This window comes from Phyllobates terribilis, unplaced genomic scaffold (assembly GCF_046119375.1).
Source record: "Phyllobates terribilis strain yellow unplaced genomic scaffold, ASM4611937v1 Scaffold_7154__1_contigs__length_39601, whole genome shotgun sequence".
In the NCBI taxonomy this organism is placed as follows: Eukaryota; Metazoa; Chordata; class Amphibia; order Anura; family Dendrobatidae; genus Phyllobates; species Phyllobates terribilis.
In genome coordinates this window covers 22,941-32,917 of record NW_027369895.1, presented here as the reverse complement: position 1 = coordinate 32,917, position 9,977 = coordinate 22,941, and the positions used below count along the sequence as shown (strand labels likewise).

Below are 9,977 nucleotides of genomic sequence, written 5' to 3'. Positions count from 1 at the left end.
AACTCACTTTATTTCACATCACATGCATTAGTTCCAAGGTTACAATAATTCAGGTACAACTACAGTATATTCTTTATTGTCTTGCATAATCATTCACAATCTTAGTAGCACTAATAAAAGAAAATTTCTATTTAAGTTCATCCCGAATGTTCACTAAATCAGAGAGACTAACCAGATATCACTCACAATTTCAGGATGAACGTCCTGAATGTTTACCGAGTCAGAGAGACTAACCTTTTGATATTGCTTCTTCACATCTTCTACTGAAGAATCAAATGGTAGATTGAGATGCTCATATTTGTTTAAATTGAAGCATGAAAGTATCCTACAAGATTTGGAGATCACGTGTCAAGCAACATAGAGTAATATGATCTAGCATATAAGATATCCTGTTTTGAATGGAAATATGAGTTGCTGATTTATGATTCAAAATATACTATCATGTTATCTGTTTAACCTCAATTTGTTGCCATTCAGTAAGAAAAGTTAGAACTTTAAGCTAATCCGGCACAAACATACAAATCGTCAAGCAACTTCCACATGCTCTTTGAGACCTGCAAAATCCTAGAACTGAATGCTAAACATTTGAAGCTCACATGCACCTACTCACTGGGGAAATGTAGAATTACAACAAAGTCCAGATAGCTGCATCCAAACGCAACCTTTTACTCTTCTAAGGATCACAATTTTTCTATTAATTTATCAAAACCCTAAGATCATGTCCAAGCAATTTGCAAGCCAGCAGCTGCAATTACCCTCTATTGAGATTAAATGCCCAATAACAAAACCCTAATTCTGAATATTACCTAAATAAATAAGAACTCGATGCAATTAGAATTAAAACTAGGCAAAGCTTACGCCTTACCGCGAAAACAAAGGCTGAATTCGGCAAAGAAGCTTTTGAGAAGCAAATCGTCGCTAGTTGCCGCTTCTCCCATCTCCCTCTCCCAATCTCTCCCTAGCCCGCCTTCGAGTTTCGACAATTTAACTGATAAAATTGGGAACCTGAACTGCCAGATTTGAGGGAACTGAAAATAAATAAGTGGAGCTCCATTGAATCTGGATCCTCCACAATTTTGGTGATTAATTTCAGATAGGAGACAATCGACGAGCCGCCAGGAGTGGTGAAGACAAGCTATTGGGAATGTTGAAGCAAAGGAGAATGGGGCATTGAAGAAGAAAGGAGAATGCGGCGTTGAAGGGAAGGAAATAAGCGCCAAACATTTGCGCTCATTTTTAGGGTTTTTTAAAAAAATCAAAAACAAGTACTCCCGCACGAATAATCCGAGATCATGTTAATATAAAACCCGGATATGAAAATAGGGGATGCGGGAAAATTTTAGGGGGAGTTTAGAGTCCGGAATATCAAAAAACAAAACGATCGGGCTCTTAAGTTGATTACATAAAGGTGGTATCTACGTTTTTAGCCCGGATGTTAACAAATATATCCGGGCAGATAGGTTGCACCTATAAAAAAACAGCCCTATCCGATTGTGTCTATTGCAACAATTAATCCCGGATTGTCATAGACCGGGCTAATAAGTCACGGGCTAAAATGCATTTTGTGTAGTAGTGCTTGTCCACCTTGAACAAGAATCCATCAAACAAGTAAAACTTGTCCATTGGACCCTTGTCTCTGCAGTGTGTATAGATGGTTCGAAAGTCCATGTATTCATCATAGAGCTCCTTGATTTAGGAAAAGCCTAAAACAAAGTTTTCAAAATGATAAAAGGTCCCAATAATAATTCACTTTCTTGTATATATCAGCATTAATAATCTGAAATTTCAACAATGTATAACATATATTAATAATTTGAAAGTTATAATATTCCAAATATCATACATCAGTATTTTGACATCCAACACACAATATAATTGTTCACTTAATTTCATAGTCCTAATTGATTGATTGTCTTAATGCAAATGAATTTCAACATTGTTTCATCGATCCAAATCCACCTTCATTAGATAAATCATTCTTGACATTTGACATCCTGCAAATAATAATGAACATATTTTAGATAATTATAAAAAAAATCAACAATAAAGATAGTAAAAAATACCTAAAAAGTAGCAACTAAAGAGATAAAACATAGGAGATGGTAGGAATAAGTTCAAATTGTAAAGCTTTACACAAACCTTGAGCAATAATGAGCATCACAGAAATGTGGTGCCTGGAAGACGACCCAAAACAACTGCAAAACATTATGAAGATCAACTGAATGAAAATTTAGTAGCTATTCAAGCACACTTTTTGAATTATGTTCTGTATTAACTCACAAATATGGGGGTTTGCTGATTCATGATTCACAAATGCAAGTGAAACTCCAACCTACAAATTCAGAAATGATGAAGATCAACACATGCCTTATTGATTCTCATTCTTATTAAGTAAGTGTTTACTTACCCCAACAAGAACACCAATCTCTATACTAAGGAATAAAGTAGTTAAAAAAGTTATGGTCCAAAGATTTTTTTTTTATCTATACGACATAAAGGTATAGCCTCTTCATAGTCCATCTGCAAAGACAAAGATAAAAGCTCAAGAACAAAAGCCAAAGACACGAACATATGGATTTGGAGTACAAACTCACCAAGCCCATAACAGCAGATATCACAATGGCAGCTAGAGCACACTGTCAAATAGCATAGGAAAATTAGGTATATTTTAAGTAACATTCTCTTAAGCATACAAATTACAAAGGTTAACAAAAACGCGCGGTATGTATTCAAATAATTTAGTCATGAACAGAAGAGCACATCCCATTATTGTCCCCAAAATAACTCTTGAAAAAACCCTTTTTGCACCACTCTCATTGTTCAAAGATGATCTAGAGAAGGAGCCTGAAAGATAAAAGTTTATTATGAGAGATGAGATTATGCATTGATCTAGTTGTGAGAATAAATCGGGAAATAAATCATAAGACATCAATTTGGTAAAAGAAAATTTTTGACCTGTAGTTGGGTATGATGAGAAGAATGATCCCACAATGTTGGAGACTCCAAGACCAAATAACTGCAAGTGATAAAGTTTGATTTTACAAAAAAGTTTACCTTTGATTGCCAATCAATAAAGTTAGAATACCTCTTGATTTGAATCCAACTCATAGCCATTCTTTGCTGCCAACACTTTAGCTATTCCAACGGATTCCTTGAGTCCTTATGCAATTAAAGTAAATTACTAATCTATATGAAAATGAAGAAAGTGGGAAGAGAAAGTATGGATATTCTTTTACCAGTATAACAACACCAGTGATAAGGCATACAGTTGGAATCAAGATGGTGAAGTATGCGAAACCAGTGATATGTCATTCATTAATCTCTCTTATTACCAGGCAAAATGGAGATGGCTAATTCTTCCATGAAATGGTGGATTAAGTTACTATTACTTATCAAGGAATTATAAATCACAAGATATGGTTGATGAAATCCAAAGAAGCAAGATTGAAAATGAATTTATGCATGTTTGTTAATGTATTCAGTTTCGCATATTAAAATTGCAATATGAACAAGATTGGTGCATATTTATGTTTTGGTCATAAATTTTAATTTAATTTTCTTAAATAAAAAATCATTTTCATGCATTCTTACCACACTAATGGAAGACGGTTTAATTATTTTCACAAAAGCTGTACCCAATACAACTCCCTTAAGAGGGCCTGCTACACAAAGAAATCGCAAGTACTTCTTTGTTTTCCCCTAAACATAAATGGTCATAATGGATATTAATTCAAATCAGGTCACATAATACAATGCAAAGTATCAGACAAAAAGAATGTAATTCAGTCTTACCAAATGCTTCATAATAAGGAGCACAACTCGAATACATGATCCCAATACAAATGGTTGCCATGTGAACTACAAAAGGAGAGACAAACTGAACATTTAAACGTGAAAGTTTTCTCACAAAGAACAAGGATATATTGAATCAATTGAGCTCAAATTATCTTAACTTAAAACACAATAGAATGCACATGAGAGATCTATGTATAAGTGTATTACTGAACCAGGTCTGATGAAGAGAAAAGCAGAAAAATGATAGGTGACAAAATGAGTTTAAGTAACTAAGAGCAATGTCTTATCACTGAAAATTTTCTAGCAGGAAAATAAATACTACAAAGCATACATGACATGGAAATTTTCTAGAAGGAAAATAAATACTACAAAGCATACATAAACAGAAAAATAGAATGAAAATGTGAACTGAGCAAAATTTAGAATGGAATCAGACATGCACGTGCAACATGCCCCACTTATCCCAGAAATGATACTTTCAATCAGGGTAACGATTTTCGTGGCCTTACTTATGTCATATCGAAGAAAGTACTTTGCTTGAGAGAAGGCAATCGCTATAGCAGATGCAGTAGTAAAACCAGAAATCACAAATGACTAACGAAACAAATAAGCCATCCCAACCTATAAAGAAAATGAAGAAAAAAGCAAATAAGCGTCTGAAACACACACAAAATTCCTATTAAATTAGCCATAAATTTACAAACTGAACCTTAAGAGTCCCATTATGCATTCCAACACATCAACCATAAGAGCCAATAAAATTGCAAGCTTTGTGTATAAGGCATCAGATGAATCAACAATGTTAATGTATTAGAGACCAGGATGGACACCAAAGCCACAGGACCAACAGCAAGCTGTCGTGATGACCAAAAAATGGCATACATGAATACATGCATCACCCCAGCATCTGTTGCACAAGGGAAAAAAGTTCATCTAATAAAATAAACAAGCTTGTTTATAGAATTATAAAACAACATGCAATATGTTGTACTGGATGTATGCTAATCCCCTCCTAAAGGAAAGATATATGCTTACAGAGTCCATATATTGAACTTAGCCCAGCTAACTTTGCATAAGACATGACCCGGAGTAACAAAGTATTCAATCATCACTTTAATAGGAATAAAATGACAAAGTAAAGTACTTGGAAAGCAAATTTTTTCATTCCAGGTACATTGTGATTAAGCAACTGACTTGTGGAAAATATGCAATCCAGAAAATCAAGACTCAGAAAGTAAGTAATTTACACTTATTATGCAGGACATGAATGAATGATCAAAAATCATGGAGAAAACACCGACGAACAATTCTATATGTGCAATCTGTACTTGTATCTAGCATATATATAACTATTTAGTCGCCAATTGCAACAAAGAAAACACTATAAGTTCAAACATACTTAACCAACATAAAAAAGGATAGGTAAGTCGTGAAAAGTACTCTTGCCTATCTAGGAAATCCAGTCTAGATAACCCAATCTAACAATAGTTGCTTGACACGATTGAGTTTTTCTCGAATAGGAGAATTGCTAACGAATCATGAGCTCTGTAAATTCGTAAAATAGAAGAATAAGAAGAAAACAGAATAAAAGAAATAGAATTCATTGCCATATGAAGTGAAGTTGCAAGAAACAAAAGAATTGTCTATGCTAATCCAATCTAAAGTGTCTTTCTCCACCGAATTCTCAATTGCAAATTATTTGAACTCGAACACAAATATTAAAATGAGATTCACCTGAGGAATAAGCATGACACCTAGAGTGACACCAGCAACAACATAGTTCTGCAAGTACTCATTAAATTGATAAGATCTAATCCAGTGATAGTAAGGGAGGAAGACGCAAATCCAATCCTCTAAGAAATTGGCGTTCTTCTTCCTTGTTAGCTAGCTTTCACGGATCATATCTTCATGCACCACAGCCTCAAATCAATATGAAATCAATGAGAACACAAAATATACCTGAATATATCAATAATTGATAGGCATGTCATATTCACATATTCACTGAACTTAAATAAAAGTCCATTAAAGATATTGCTAGTTAATAGAATCAAAACAGTATATTGTTCACGATTTAATACACATTTATTAAGCAATTGAATAAAGTGAACACAATTTAAAGGCTATACTTGATCTCTTGTAATTAAAAGGGTAGGTGTAGCCTTAGAGTTTTGCTCAGACATGGGTAGCTTTGGAATGATAGGTTCTACCTGGAAGACATATATTGACACATAATCTTCAGCTGAGCACCACTAGAACCAATCTAACAAATACATCTCACCGAGGAAAACTAATTATCTTTAACCAACTACTTCAACCAAATATCATGTATACTATTAACTAGTCATAAAACTCAGCCAACAAAACAGAGAAGCTCAAAACTAACTGCAAATCAAGACTGAACTAAAATTTTACATCAAAAAGACACAAGTTTAATGTCCCTGCAATACCAGACATAACTCACTTTATTTCACATCACATGCATTAGTTCCAAGGTTACAATAATTTAGGTACAACTACAGTATATTCTTTATTGTCTTGCATAATCATTCACAATCTTAGTAGCACTAATAAAAGAAAATTTCTATTTAAGTTCATCCCGAATGTTCACTAAATCAGAGAGACTAACCAGATATCACTCACAATTTCAGGATGAACGTCCTGAATGTTTACCGAGTCAGAGAGACTAACCTTTTGATATTGCTTCTTCACATCTTCTACTGAAGAATCAAATGGTAGATTGATATGCTCATATTTGTTTAAATTGAAGCATGAAAGTATCCTACAAGATTTGGAGATCACGTGTCAAGCAACATAGAGTAATATGATCTAGCATATAAGATATCCTGTTTTGAATGGAAATATGAGTTGCTGATTTATGATTCAAAATATACTATCATGTTATCTGTTTAACCTCAATTTGTTGCCATTCAGTAAGAAAAGTTAGAACTTTAAGCTAATCCGGCACAAACATACAAATCGTCAAGCAACTTCCACATGCTCTTTGAGACCTGCAAAATCCTAGCACTGAATGCTAAACATTTGAAGCTCACATGCACCTACTCACTGGGGAAATGTAGAATTACAACAAAGTCCAGATAGCTGCATCCAAACGCAACCTTTTACTCTTCTAAGGATCACAATTTTTCTATTAATTTATCAAAACCCTAAGATCATGTCCAAGCAATTTGCAAGCCAGCAGCTGCAATTACCCTCTGTTGAGATTAAATGCCCAATAACAAAACCCTAATTCTGAATATTACCTAAATAAATAAGAACTCGATGCAATTAGAATTAAAACTAGGCAAAGCTTACGCCTTACCGCGAAAACAAAGGCTGAATTCGGCAAAGAAGCTTTTGAGAAGCAAATCGTCGCTAGTTGCCGCTTCTCCCATCTCCCTCTCCCAATCTCTCCCTAGCCCGCCTTCGAGTTTCGACAATTTAACTGATAAAATTGGGAACCTGAACTGCCAGATTTGAGGGAACTGAAAATAAATAAGTGGAGCTCCATTGAATCTGGATCCTCCACAATTTTGGTGATTAATTTCAGATAGGAGACAATCGACGAGCCGCCAGGAGTGGTGAAGACAAGCTATTGGGAATGTTGAAGCAAAGGAGAATGGGGCATTGAAGAAGAAAGGAGAATGCGGCGTTGAAGGGAAGGAAATAAGCGCCAAACATTTGCGCTCATTTTTAGGGTTTTTTAAAAAAATCAAAAACAAATACTCCCGCACGAATAATCCGAGATCATGTTAATATAAAACCCGGATATGAAAATAGGGGATGCGGGAAAATTTTAGGGGGAGTTTAGAGTCCGGAATATCAAAAAACAAAACGACCGGGCTCTTAAGTTGATTACATAAAGGTGGTATCTACGTTTTTAGCCCGGATGTTAACAAATATATCCGGGCAGATAGGTTGCACCTATAAAAAAACAGCCCTATCCGATTGTGTCTATTGCAACAATTAATCCCGGATTGTCATATACCGGGCTAATAAGTCACGGGCTAAAATGCATTTTGTGTAGTAGTGCTTGTCCACCTTGAACAAGAATCCATCAAACAAGTAAAACTTGTCCATTGGACCCTTGTCTCTGCAGTGTGTATAGATGGTTCCAAAGTCCATGTATTCATCATAGAGCTCCTTGATTTAGGAAAAGCCTAGCACCTTAGAGTCAAGTGTAGTGAGCAAGACATGTCTCCTAGACAAAGCATCTGCAACAATGTTGTCTTTCCCTTTCTTATACGTGATAATATAAGAGAAAGTTTCAATGAACCCATCTAAATACCATGCCTTCTATCTAGTTTGTCTTGGATTCTAAAGTGTTTAAGTGACTCATGGTTAGTATGCAAGACAAACTCCGAGGGCCATAGATAATGTTGCCATGTCTTAAGGACTCTAAACAAAGCATATAGTTCCTTATCATAAGTAGAGTAGTTGAGGGTACCACCTTTGAGTTTTTCACCAAATAAAGCTATAGGTTTTCCCTCTCGCATAAGCACACCTCCAATTCCAAGGCCGGAAGCATCACACTCCACTTCAAATGGCTTGGAGAAGTTAGGCAACACCAAGAGTGGTGCCTCAGTTAGCTTGATCTTGAGCTCATGGAAGGCCTGCTCTTTCCTTGGACCCCAAGTGAAAGGTGCGTTCTTCAGTGTGAGCTCAGTCAGAGGTGAGGCTATGGTGCTAAAGTCCCTCACAAATCTTCTATAGAAGCTACCTAGTCCCTGGAAGTTCCTTACTTGTGTGACACTAGTTGGTGTTGGCCATTCTTGGATACCCTTGATCTTATATTTGTCCACTTCTAAACCTCTTGAGCTTACTACAAAGCGAAGAAAGGTGATATGATCAGAGTAGAAATCACACTTCTTAAGGTTAGCAAAAAGGCATTCAGTTTTAAGTTTGGATAATACTTCCCTTAGGTGATCCTCATGATCTTGTAAGGACTTAGAATAGATGAGGATGTCATAAAAGTATACCACCACAAACTTGCTAATGTAGTCTCCGAGGACATGGTTCATGAGTCTCATGAAGGTATATGGTGCATTGGTGAGGCCAAATGGCATGACAATCCATTCATAGAGGCCAAACTTAGTCTTGAATGCAGTCTTCCATTCATCACCCTTCCTCATTTTGATTTGGTGGTAGCCACTCTTAAGATCAATCTTGGAGAAGCAATTGGCTCCATGGAGCTCATCTAGAATGTCATCAAGTCTAGGTATGGGGTGCCTATACTTAATGGTTATGTTTTTGATGGCTCTACAATTCACACACATTCTCCTTGTGCCCTCCTTCTTAGGCACTAGCAAAACTAGCACATCACAAGGTGACATGCTTTGCCTAACATAGCCATTCTTCAAAAGCTCTTTCACTTGATTCACTATCTCTTGACTCTCCTTTGGGTTCATCTTGTAGGCTGGCATATTAGGTAGTGTCGCCCCTAGGATGAATTCAATTTGATGCTCTATTCCCCTAAATTGTGCCAGTCCTTTAGGTAGTTCCTCAGGGAACACTTCCTTGTAGGATTCTAGTACTTGTTGTATGGAAGGAGGGAGTCCTTCAAAGCTTCCTTATGAGGCCATGGTGTGAGTCTTGGTCATTCACATGAGCCTTGTGTCCTTAGGTAGAAATTGATCATGGATTTCTTCCCTTGAAGATAGCAATACAATTTGTTCCTTGTCTCGCCCTTGAACCTTGTTCCTTACTTTATCCGTGCATGTGCCCTGCTCCTTCACCTTGTCACTAGCCTTACCCTTCTCTTTGTTCCTCTTTTGCTCTACTGCCTCAGATATCTGTAAGGGGGTATAGGATTGAGAGTAATATGCTTATCATTGAATAAGAAAGTGTACATGTTACAAAACCATCATGGTTCACTCTGTTATCATGTTGCCAAGGCCTTGCTAGGAGTATATGAAAAGGTCTCATAGGTAGTATGTCACATAAGATGGTGTCTATATAACGGCCTATCTTAAAAGTCACCTTACCTTGTATATGAACCTTAAATTCACCACAATCATTCATCCAATGTAAAATATAAGACCTAGGGTGTAAGACAGAGTTAAGTTGAAGTTTGGTTATTAATTCAGTGCTATCAATGTTACAACAAATCCCTCCATCTATAACTAATTCACACACCTTTTCTTTGACAAAACACCTAGTATGGAACAAGTTCTCTCTTTGGT

The 9,977-nt window shown here is 36.1% G+C and overlaps 1 pseudogene; it reads right to left on the bottom strand.

Moving 5' to 3' along the window:
• Positions 1–1,941: 1,941 nt before the first annotated feature.
• Positions 1,942–6,252, bottom strand: LOC141251497 (uncharacterized; annotated as a pseudogene).
• Between the last annotated feature and the right edge of the window lie 3,725 nt (positions 6,253–9,977).